This window comes from Poecilia reticulata, chromosome 10, assembly GCF_904066995.2.
Source record: "Poecilia reticulata chromosome 10, P_reticulata-male-v2, whole genome shotgun sequence".
In the NCBI taxonomy this organism is placed as follows: Eukaryota; Metazoa; Chordata; class Actinopteri; order Cyprinodontiformes; family Poeciliidae; genus Poecilia; species Poecilia reticulata.
Window position 1 is genome coordinate 7,989,311 of NC_088839.1, and position 12,549 is coordinate 8,001,859.

The window sequence follows — 12,549 nt, forward strand, 5'->3', positions numbered from 1 at the left end:
AGGTTTTCTCATTCAGTTTTTAGAGTATGTGTGGGGAATTAGCTCAAGTGGTAGAGCGCTCGCTTAGCATGCGAGAAGTAGCGGGATCGATACCCGCATTCTCCAGAACGTCCATGTCTCGGTAGTTTGGACGTTTCATTTAAGACAGAGTATCTTGTCAAGTACAACAATCTGCTGCAGACTGGGTCAGGGCTTTACACAGAGTCCCTTTGATGTTCATTTGAATAGAAGCTACTGAAAATCGTGAGATTTTTTAACCCTTTTTCTTACATAATTAAAAACAGAAACACAGAGTCATGTAATATTGAAAAAGAAATTAAAATAGATAAATAGTAAAGATAAAAACATTCAAAACATTAAATACATTAAAACCCGCACTGTAACCCTAATTTAGCCATAAACAACTCTAAATAGGTGGGTTTTAAGTTGAGATTTAAAGGTACCCGTGTTTCAGCTTTTTTACAATTTTCTGGATGTTTGTTCCAAATTTGTGGTGCATAGAAGCTGAATGCTGCTTTTCCTCATTTTCTTCTGGTTCCAGGGATGCAGAGCAGATCAGAGCCAGAAGACCTGAGGGGTCTAGACCAGGGGTGGGCAATCCTGGTCCTCCAGTGCCGGTGTCCTGCAGCTCTTAGATGTCTCCCTGGTCCAACACACTTGAATCCAATAGCTGAATCACCTCCTAAGTGCAGTCAAGTCCTGCTATGGACTTCATTATTTGACTCAGGTGTGTTGAATTAGAGATGCATCTAAAAGTTGCAGGAGACCGGCCCTCGAGGCCTGGAGTTGCCCACCCCTGGTTTAGACGGTTGGTACAGCAACAACAGATCTTTAATGTGTTGTGGTGCTAACCTGTTTAGTGATTTATAAACTAACAACACTATTTTAAAGTCTATTCTCTGAGCTACAGGGAGCCAGTGTAGGGACTTTAAAACTGGTGTTATGTGCTCTATCTTCCTGGTTTTAGTCAGAACGCGAGCAGCAGCATTCTGGATCAGCTGCAACTGTTTGATTGATTTATTGGACAGACCTGTGAAGACGCTGTTGCAGTAATCAATGCGGCTAAAGATAAATGCATGGATGAGTTTCTCTAGATCGCGCTTAGATATCAGTCCTCTAATCCTGGAGATGTTCTTCAGGTGATAGAAGGCTGACTTTGTGACTGTCTTAATGTGGCTCTGAAGGTTCAGGTCAGAGTCCATCACTACTCCCAGGTTGATCGCTGGTTTTTAGTTGTAGTAACTGGGATGACCGTGGCTCTGTGGGTAGAGTAGTTGTCTTGTGATCGGAAGGTTGTAGGTTTGATTCCAGCTTCCTCTATATAAGTGCTATAAAAGTTCAGTCCGTTTACACAGCTAGCAGGACAGTGTGGCTTTAAAAACAGATGTAAAGTTCAATCATAGTAACAAATTATGCAGATTCATATGAAACAAAATAATGGAAGGTGTAAAGTATGGTGGAGGACATGTGATGCTGTGGGCCAGTTTCTCTTCTGAATGTTGTCAGACTGCATAGTATCAAGAACTCTTTTAGGCATTGTAAAAGAAATCTGGTGGTCTTTACTGGGAAACTGAAAGTGGGATCTAATTGGGTCTGTCAAGAAGGTAATAATTAAAATCCAAATAAACACAGAAATGGTTCAAAACACAAATCTAAATGTGGATAGAAGAGACCCAGACATGTAGTAGTGGGGGTTTTATTAAATTTAAAATTCTGATTGGATTTCAAGTCTTTTGGTGTAACTTCATTCAACTGCAATAAAAGTATATTTAAGCCCAGGCTTCTTACATATGCTGAGAAATCAGAGCAACCTAAATGTATTGTGTTAATTGGTCACAAGTAATCAAATTAAGTTTATCCAAGTTCATTTATAAGGTTTATTAAGTGGTCATGTCAAACAAACCTAAAAAGTTTGACACAATTACTTGTGTCCAATTTGATTTTTTTTTAAGTTGGGGCTCTTATTTTTTTCAGTGCACCTTTACTATAAAAAGTTTGGACGGTGTCGTTTGTAAAAAAAATAAATCCCTAAAATTGATAAATGTGTTTGTAGCTAACCTTCAGAGCCAGGCTCATGTTCGTCTCCAGTGCCGTAAAGCACTGAGATCCATGCCAAAGCAACAGATGTGCCAAATTCCAGCGGCCTGCCCTCCGACCGGCGTTTCATCTAACCGCACTGCCTCCCACTTGTTTGTTTTATTTATTTCCTTCCTCTCTGCACACGTCAGCAGGCATTTTTTGGTTGTTGTTGCATCTTTGGGTGGGTGTGGGGTGGGGGGGGGGTTTCTGTGGGAAAAAATTGGGTTCATATGGCCTCGTCTCAGGTCAGCTGCGACGTCTGGCTGGGTTCAGACGTCTCATTTGTGTGCGCGAGACGGAAAGCGGAGGTATAAAAAAAAAAGAGCGCTAATTACGTCATTATGTCAGTCTGGAGATAAACAAGCCTGCTCCCGCCGCTCGCGTACACAATCTGGGTTTCGGATGTGGCGTAAACTGAAAAGTTTAAAGTGGGAACACACATCATTCTGTTCCCAGAAAGGCTGCCCGACAAACCTCCATTCATTTCCCAACATTCAGGCCATAGATGGACGATGACCGCAGCGTTTCTGAAACCCTGCTCACAGTTTAGACCAAGGGATGGACAAACAGACTGCCAGGCAAGCAGGAGAGAGTTCCACCTCGGTTCGAATCAGTAGTAGAGCAAGGCGTCACATGTCCAGAGAACCGTGCCCGCTGCAGAGTCGAATAAGACTTTAATGTAGGACAGCTTATAGGACCATAGTAGATAGAAAAGGAAAGAACATTTCTGAGTTTGAAATTTCCTTCAGGTAAGTCTAAAATTTAAGAGAAAAGAATTCTGAGATTAATCTCAGAAATTTCCTAGAAAAATACTTGAAAATTTCAGAGTATGAGAAATTGACATGCGGGAAAAAATAACACTTTCCAAATAATCTCAGAAATAATTATTAAAAAAAAGTTTGAACTTCAAAAGTCGAAAATTTGTAAGCAGACATTTCCTCCAAAATACACAATATATAACTTTTCTAGGAAAATCACTTAAATTTTTTTTGGACATTTTTTGGAGAAAATTTCTTTTTAAAAAATCAGTTTGTTTTTATCTTTTTTTTTTTTTTTTTACTTTTTGAGTTCAGAAATGTCAATGTTTATTTTTTAAAATATTTTTCAGATGAAACTCAAAATTCTGGAGTTTTTTTCTAGCAACTTTTAGACTTTGGAGCTCAGAAATTTCAATGTTTTTTTTAAATGTTTGACAATCTCAAAATCTTACAGTATTTTGGCAAAAATTCACTCCTTTTTTCTTCTATTAACAGCGCTAATACTCTGTCATATTAATGCACTCAACATTTTCGGCACACTTTGTGTTTACAGAAAGTTTTAGAGAATATGGGCTCTTTGCACCTACGCCGTTGACGTCACATCTCCAGGAGCTAATGCGGCTCACTTGTTTCCGCTTTGAGTTACTATGACTGCTAGAAAAGACTAAGTCGTATTTCAGACGCAATAAAAGCAATACTATGAACATTGTTGTATTCCTAATATAATGGGCCTTTAAGTTTTCATTAATTTTCAAGCGATCCTGAATTAAGAAGATGGTGGCTTGTAAATATTTGCCACTACCAGTTAAAGCTGACGCTGCACAACACAAAGTTTGCAGCCTTCACTTCACACCGGATCAGCCTAAAAATACCGGGGAGACGGATGGTGAATAAAGGAGTCTCCCTGAGTTATTTCTATGGAATCACTTTTGTGTTCAGCCTGAAAGAGAGAGTGTATGGGAACAGTGGCGCAACTACACATTATTCAGGTGGATGCAAAAACATAGATCGGCGCCCCCCTCCCTCCCCCCGACCGAGGGAAGGAACGTCAGGGTGAAAGAGCGATGCTCACTCACCGCCCCCCCCCCCCCCCCCCCCCCCCCCCCGAGGCAACGATACGTGAAGGGTACAACTCGCTACATTTACCTCGTTATGTGCGCGAGGTGAAGGAGCGTAAGGCGCGCAGAAGTGTATGGAAAAACAATCATCGGCGCGCCGCCCCCTCCAGACGGGGTTTTGGCGCCCCCTCTGGTGCTGCGCCCCTATGCGTTGCATACCCTGCATACCCACTTTTTGCGCCACTGTATGGGAACGAGAGAGCAGACCAGAGCCAGACAGCCGAGCAACTGATCCACCTGTACACACTGTAAACACCGTCCTATCTGAGCTCTGAACAAGAAACATGCAAAGGTAATAAAACAAAATAACACGGAGGGACACGGTCATATTTTTCTAAAAGCAACAACTTTGAACCTGAGCAGTCAGCTGAACCAGATCTCTGACACCAGAACTGCGCTACTGTTAAGCTAAGAGGCTTGTTGTGCTCCGTCAGGCTTTGGAAGCTAATAGCCCGAACCATAACCTCCCCCGTTAGTCTCTGACACTAACGACAATAAACACACATAATATTCTTGAAAATAAGATAAAAACATTGTCCGTTAGAATGTTTAGATAGTTAAATAGCACATTTTTACAAGAACAATGTGCAAGAATATTGCCTACTAGCATAAGCTAAGGTTAATGTTAGCCACAAAGTTTAAGAAAAACCCACCTTCGTGTCAGTGAATGTATAACGAGGCGTACATCTTAAAACCTTTCTCCAGCTTACTTGTTGGGGCTTCGGATCGATGTTCAAACCTTGGCCAAGCCCTGCAAGCACCTAGTGTAAAATTATATTTTTATTTGATCGGAAACAATCGAGGCGCTTTTCCCCGAACGCGGAAGCTGAGGTGCAAAGAGGCCATAGTTGGACTTCAGCTACTCAAGGATCCGTTTGTTTACATGTAAAACTGCCAGGTCAGAAGCTGCCAGCAGAACTCATGTAACAGTGGTGGGATCGAGGGATAACAACAGAGTTTAGGTCAAATAAACAACCCAGCAGTTGGTAGAAGTGTCGAAGCAATGCCACACCAAGGGGCAGCGTAATATTATCCTTTGGGGACCATATAAATGTTTAATAAGAATATAAAAAGAATCCTCAAGGCAATTCCGGAAAAATTTTCCTGGCTGACCCGCAGACAGAGAGACAAACCAATAATGCCATTTTAATAAGCCACGGGGGTGGCTATCGAGAACCCGAAGTTCTGCTTCCTGACACTCACTGGGTGAAGCAGAGTTGAGAAAATACCAACAATGGAAGCACATAAACCAAAGTTGAAAATAGTGCATGAAGAAGCGAACTGGCTGTGGCGCAAATGAGCCGTGTCCCTCCCCACAAAGGGATGACAGGACACTAGTTCTGGCTGAGTCTTGGCGGCCTTGGCGGGCTGCTGCCCGCTGACTGAATGAGTCGGCCACAGCTGCGGCGGGCAGGGAGGGGTTGCCTGGATGTTTGTTTTGAAAGTGACGTTGCACTTTTGACGATGCTGAGCCGCTGCCCGATCAGACCTGTGCCTCCAGAGTCACCACAAGAGAGGGGGCGAGAGAGAGAGAGAGAAACCGCGAGCCGGCTCTAGACAGGAATCTGCTGGAATTCAAAAATGTTGAAAGGAAAATAAGGCATGGAAGAAACGCGTAAGCTCCAACTATGATGCAGGGTTTTTTGGACAAACAGCTGGACTCGGAGAACGTGTAATCAGTGGGATGGTATGCATCCCGCAGGCCGCAGGGCTCATCTCCTTTTAACACAAAAAGCGCAAGCAAACAGTGCAGAAACATCGCACAGAGCCCCCAAAACATGTGGCCTGATTGCTTGGCGACGAGCGGCCAAGACGTGGAGACACAGAAGCCGCAAGGCTGTCACTGCCTCCTGACACATGACATGAACTGCACACACAGGGTCACTGTTTGACACGACAGCTGCAGCTGAGCCTCTGAGCCGTGCCGCTTGATCTGCGCTGACGGAAATCAACCTGCAGCCCGCCGGGCTATCAGCTGCGGGAGGCGACGCCGAAACGCACATACAGCTGAAACCAGAGATGGAGGAAAAGACGCAACTTTTTTTCACGCTCTTGTTAAATCATTAAACTGGGGTATGTAACTTTTATACTCCGCCTTCTTCCTGTGGTGCTACTGCTATCTGCAAAACCACACCACTCCTCATAAGAAACATCCAATCAGGGCCAGGAGGAGGGTCTTAGAATGAGAATGTCAATCATTCTCACGTTTGCACTGCTCACACCCTCCATAATGCTCTTTTCTGTTACTGGTTGCCTTCCTGTAAATTTCCACTCGATTCTCATCTCCCTTCACTGCTCTATCTGGGATTTCTCCCATTGAGCTGGATTCTCTCCAGTATAAAGTGCACCAGTCCCTCCTGCAGCAAAACATGATCCAGCCATAAGCGTGCTTCAAAGTTGAGATGGTGCTCACACTTCTTCCTTCATGTCAGTATGGCCAAACACTATTTTGTCTCATCACACCAGAGACCAAATCTAAAAAAATAAACGCTTTGTACCAGACTATTAGGGCCACACTCAAAAAAATTAAAACATAAAACCATAAAATTATGAAAAAAAGTCATAATTGTACTAGAATAAAGTCCTACCATCATCACTATTTGATACAATTTTACTCTTGTATTATTACAACTTTATTCTTGTGATACTATAACTTTATTTTTTTAGCATGGCCCTAATACTCTGTAGCACATTTGTAAACTTCCATTTGAGTTTTAGTTTGTGTTTGTTTTTGTTCTGTGGTTGTGCACAATTCACACCAAAACAACCTCAATCTTTCCACGTTTGAAAAGAGCAAAAATCTGTTTTTTTTTTTTACCAAATGGAAAATATGTTGTAAGCCTAAGTGACCTAAAACGCTAAACTCAGATGGAGGCGGAGGTTATGTTATTTTTTTATTGAATGCAAATAACTGGTGTCAGCTGCATGTTTCAGAGTCTCAGAGCAACACATTTAGAATTTGTTTAGGTGAGTGCGGTACGCTGTGGAAGGCAAAGAGTAAATGCAGAAACTGTTTAGAGAAAGGGGGCCTCCTCCGTGGCTGTGGCTGTGATTGGGATCGGGGCCCGCGGTGTGTCCCTCCTCTCTCTCTCCCTTTCCTTTAACTAGTCCGGACAAGCCCGCATGACTCGGGCCAGACGGAATCTGCTGCTCTGAATGTTTCTATCAATGCCTCAACTCATCTCGTCTGCAAATCTAATCTGCAAAAACTGAAGCTCCGAAACAAGACTACTTACCGCGCGCTCCTGACAAAAGCCGGGGCCTTTGCCATCTGATGTTGATGCCTTTTCCCATAATAGCGCCGAGTTGAAGGCTTAAAATGCAACCAGTCATCGCGGGCTGTTTTCCAGATAACATAGCGACGACAGACTGGCCTGATTTGAAGAGTTTCAGACTCAAACCTGCTCTCATCGCAGGAGTTTGGGATATTAATGAAACATGTGGCGGGGAAAATCTGCTGCTGAAAAGTTTGCCGTGAAATTGTATACATCCTCCCCGCTGAGTTGAAGTTTGTAGAAACACCTTTGGCTGCAGTTAGAGCTGCTGGTCTTTTGGCTGTTTTACATCTTCTATAGAGACTGACAATTGTCTGTTTCTTTCTTTGTCCAGTGAACATCAACAGCTTTGTGTGTAGGATTAAAAGAGATACAGATATTTCCTTCCATTTGTAAGGACATAGAAAGTATTTTTAATACGTTTTTTGAATGTAAGCGACTTGCTTATTTTGTCTGGAGACGTTTTTAAGAAATGTTGAGCTCATTGGTCTTAAGTGGCTTTTATAGTTGGTGAAGGTTTTACAAAAAAGATGGTACAAAGTGGAAACGCACAACGCCTAAGGTGACACAATGTTCACTTTGATTAAAAAACAGTTTCTGCTTCTTTCAATTATTAACAACCTGACTGAGTCTTCCTCTCAGTCAGGCTGCAACAATGTTGCCTGCTTTGTGGTTAGTTTTTAACTGTCTTTATGTGAATGTTTTACTTACGGTGTAAATGTCATAATGTATCAATTGAAAAATGTGTTAAAATAAAAAATTAAAAAATCTCTCAAAGCCTTTTTGACCTACACATCTAAGGTCAAAATGCAACAATTAAAGGTGTGAAAAATGATGGAACCATGCTAACAAATATGTTTGATCTAAACCATTTCATTATGTTTAGGGTAATCGTCCTTTCAAGATTGCTCTGAATTTGTTGAAGAAACAACTCTCCGTAACATAACCCTGCCACCACCTTGCTTGATTGTGAGGGTGTTTCTGCATTTTTCCCTACCAAAAATGTCTTTATTTGTTGCTTTTTCCACATATTTCGAAAACATGGGTCACAAAATCATTCCAAATGTCTCTAGGAGCTGGCACTAAAACTCCCAGAATGCTATCGCTGCATCCGAATACCAGAACATCCAACATTTCCTGATATTTCAATTGTATTCCACGGAGTATTTGACTCTGACACCCATGGTTTATCACATGAAGTCCCAAGAAAATACATTGGTAACATGAAAGCTCAATACTCTTGTGAAGAATAATAATAATCTTTAAAAGAAAAAAAAGGATAGAGGCTGGTATTTCAAGCATTTTTTTTAGCAGTTTTAAAGGAATTCTATTGTCATGTTGAGGAAATCACAGTATAAATTTGTTGTTTGAAAGACTTTCTGTACTGGAGATAACAGATTCGCTGGCTAAAGAGACTCAGTATTACTTAGCGGTGGCTGTGTGGTATTATCCGGTACAGGGAGCAGTTCAATCAGCTGTTAGGACTCCGAGGGACAAAGCCTGCCTCTTTTTTAAATTTAAGTTCCAGACTCTGATGCTGCTACCCAAAGTGGAGGTTAAAAACATACAAAAAAATCATCTTTACCACAGACGAGAAGCGTCTGAGCTGTAGTAAAAACGGTAAGAGGTGCAAGTGGCAAAGACCGAATCTTAGAACGGGGTGATAGTAAGGGATAACCCATGGGACAAGAGTCATCAGGCCGTAGGAAGCTCTAATTTCTGAGAACCAGTCCCAGATCAACAAGCAAGAATAATAAACTCCAGTTCTAGTGTGTTTATGAGAACAAATTCATTTCACTTGAGTGCAGCCCCATGAGCTGCCAGACTCCAGATTTGTTGTTTTCTCCCTGCTCTGTGCCTGCACCACTCAGATCCACTCCTCGGTTGGACACACAGAGCACTGACTTGTTTACCCAATCGGTCTTGGACTCCGGGATGATGTAGACGACCACTAATGCGGTCTTACTCAAGAATGTGGAATTGCTTCACTTTGTAAAATGACTGCATCGGATGAGCTGAGCCTGTTTTTAAGAGCACTGCAAACTCAATAAGCTTGAGTCCCATTAAAGCAATAACTGTACAGAACCTTTAGCATGTCAGATAAAGACTTTATAAAGAAAACTGTAATTAGGGTTAGGATTTAGTAAATCTCCAGATAAGAAATGTTGCAGTAGCATGATCTCATGGTTTTCAGTTGGATTTAAGTTTGAGGACTGGAATGGCCATGGAAGAAGTTGGGTTTTTTGTTGTCTTGCAATCCATTTCTGTGTTGATTTGCACAAATGTTGTCAATTATTCTTGGGAAACACATAAACTGGCCATTGCCTTTTTATGCAGTTACATTCAATTCTCGTCTTCCTTCCCAGGTCAGGCTAGGATTTCTCCAATTGGCTGGGATTTGTTCGTTAGATTTTCTTCAATGTACAGAAGGCAAAGTTGTGAACAATGACGTTGATTATCTACACTATTTTAGAATTGTAGTCTGCCTGTACCTTTAGCAATGGCAGCGAAGGAAGTGAAGGATGCTGTTCAGTCCGTGTTTGCTACGCTTCCAAATACTGAATTAACATCAACAGTCGCCTCGTTCGGATCAGCACTTCTCTCTTCGCAGAGGATGGTTGTTTGCAGTGCAGGCAATTTCCGGTAAGCTTCATAGCGTTGAACTGGCGCGTTACATATGTCACTGGCAAATGTTAGCGATTGGTTAACATAGAAAACTTCAACAGAGTCCACGACTCCAGGAAGTGGCCATTTCTCAGTAGCCGAGAGTTCAGACCCTCTGTACGAAGTGAAACAAAGAACAAGGGACTGTTTTCTACCAGGCTAGGAAAGACCTAAGAATGACCCAATTTAAGCTATTTGGGGCGACAGTGATATTTGAATGCCTGAATGAATGGCTGAATGTAGAGTAAAGCGCTTTGGAGTTCTCTGGACTAGACAAAGTGCTTTTCAAGTACCCTTCAGACACAAGATTTAGAGACAAGGGAGCCACTGTGGCTAGGTGAATAGTGTAGTCATCATCTTGTAGTCCAGAAACTGTAGGTTCGACTTCAGCAATATTTTGTCTGATGTTGATTTGCCCCTGAACAAGGCACTAAAACCCAACTTGCCTACTCTTCTGATCTGAATATCGGTGTATCAATCTAAGTGCAAATGGGAGAAAGTGGCTCTAGTTTAAGCACTATGAGCGGTCAGTATGACTAGAAAAGTTCTATATACAGTCCGATTCAGTCCAATTAGTGTGTTTAAGACATTCTGGTATTTCACAGGGATAATGATGTCACTCCAACAAGGCTCCCACTGCTTTTTTAAGGGCAACATCACCACCATACTTTAAAATGGACATATCCCACATATCCTTCATGCCAAGCTAACCAGGAGAGTTTGCTACTGACCACAGCACAAAGTTCCAGTTAAATTCCCAACAAACTCCACATGTTTATGTTTGTAGAGGATGGACAGAAAATGCCTTTTTTTCCTAACAAGTGAAAACAAGATGCTGCCTTTTGCTGCAGATTTGGCTGCCCTATTTGATTTTTTTCCACACTGAACAATACATATGCATTTCAGTTCAAACAATCTCAACTATTTCATTTGGCAGCCAGTCTTGATCCTTAACTATTAACAGAAGTATTAGAAATGCACAAAATCAAAGCTGCACCAGCTTGTCTAACAACTTTGTTGCCTTTGTTTCTCTTACAAATCAGTAACTCGTGCTTTTATTTCCAGCATGTATAACTCTCTGAATGTTTGCATGTCTTTCCCCATTAGAAACTTCTTAGCGAAGCGTGAAATACAATTAGAAGGCAGTTTTATTACCCGTAGAACTTATGCTCGGGCCGTAAACTCAATTAACCTTCTATTTCGACTACAGGACCTATATGGCCCTTTTATGTTACAGAACAACAGACATAACTCTAATGTGGTTTACAGGCAATGATTTGCAAACAAATAAAATGGTGCATTATGCTGTGAAGATATGAATGTTTATTATTTGTTTCAGAGTTAATTTATATAGTTCAAGCCATAAATCCCCCACATGTGCACAACTACTACGGCATTCACACAACTGCTACTCAAATATGGCAACATTGACCCAATGATATTACCCAATCTTGTGCAACATGAGTAGATTCCCTTTCTGTGCAGGTGAAGATTCACTCACCTCAGAATGCCAGACCCTTGAAACTGACAGCATGACCTACTTTCTGGTTACTTTGGCTATTAATTACCTAAACACTCAAAGGCACCCATAGACCACAAAGGTTGAATTTCCAGTTGTTGAATTGAACTTTAAATATGAAAAAAGAGTGACGCTAACAGTAAAATGCTCTTAATTTCACATGCTGCACATGCCAATACACATGCACTGCTCAAAATGATAAAAAATCAAGAGGGACGCAGATACTGCAAAGCAATTACAGGACTTGATGCTCAAAAAACAATGCACTTTGTTTCTTCCAGTTTAGATCCATGTGATATATCACAGGACGAAAAGTGGGATTTTTGACCCTGTATTCTGACGCAAACGAAGCTAGTCAGCGACGGATATCGACAGCAATCAACAGTTTACATTTTCACTCACGGGAGTCGAAATCTGTCGATTGCGGAATCCTTGGAGGGGGGGAGTGGCGTTGCGGGGGAGCGGGAGGTGTTAACGACTCTACTTAGCATATGAATAGCCTAGCATATGCAAAGGCGCTTCAGCAGACCCACGTGGATTCTCAGTCATTGGATGAAAACCAATGACATCAGAGTTCATCATTGACATGATTGGTTGGTCGATGTGTGCCCATTGGATAGCACTCATGTCTTTATAAATAAACCCCGCCCCAATCATTAAATTTTTTAATGCTGTATTTTAAAAAATCTATATAAAAAAATAATTCTGTATTCAAATATATTCATTTGATATTGCTTATATGCAACATGTTCATATATGAGGAACATAAAAGAGACAGAGAAGTTTTTTTTTTCTTTATTTCATTTGATTTTTTTTACTGTTTGCACACAAAATAAGACATAAATGCTTGTCCATTTCTGGACCATCTGGCAGTGTTTTTTTGTCCAAACATGATCAAACATGCTGCGTTCAGGACAGGCCCAACATTACTCCTGTAGCGTGGACCTGACGTCTCTTCCTGTAATATAGTCCTGATGTCACTGAGCTCCTGGTTGGAGGAACTTGAGGTCCATCCTGACACCGCCTCATAGCTGCCATCCTCCCAGAATGCCACCTCCTCTGCTGCCAGTACTCTCTGCCTTCCTCCATCAGCTGTTAACACAGAACAGACAATCATTATGAGCTACAGGCATCTT

At 41.7% G+C, this 12,549-nt stretch overlaps 1 protein-coding gene and 1 non-coding gene across 5 annotated transcripts in view; one reads left to right on the top strand and one right to left on the bottom strand.

The window, feature by feature from the left end:
* Positions 1-12,549, bottom strand: part of gpc3 (glypican 3) — a 197,295-nt gene that overhangs the window by 53,618 nt on the left and 131,128 nt on the right. For 2 of the 4 annotated variants that reach the window (XR_014089290.1, XR_014089289.1), the window contains one exon: positions 8,419-12,505. The exons of the other annotated variants lie outside the window; for them this stretch is intronic. The gene's annotated coding sequence lies outside the window, so the exon portion shown is untranslated. Of the gene's footprint in view, positions 1-8,418; positions 12,506-12,549 lie in introns of those variants that run through there. 4 annotated transcript variants of the gene reach the window in all.
* On the top strand, positions 33-105 carry trnaa-agc (transfer RNA alanine (anticodon AGC)). The gene has a single exon. It is a non-coding gene; the product is annotated as a tRNA-Ala (tRNA).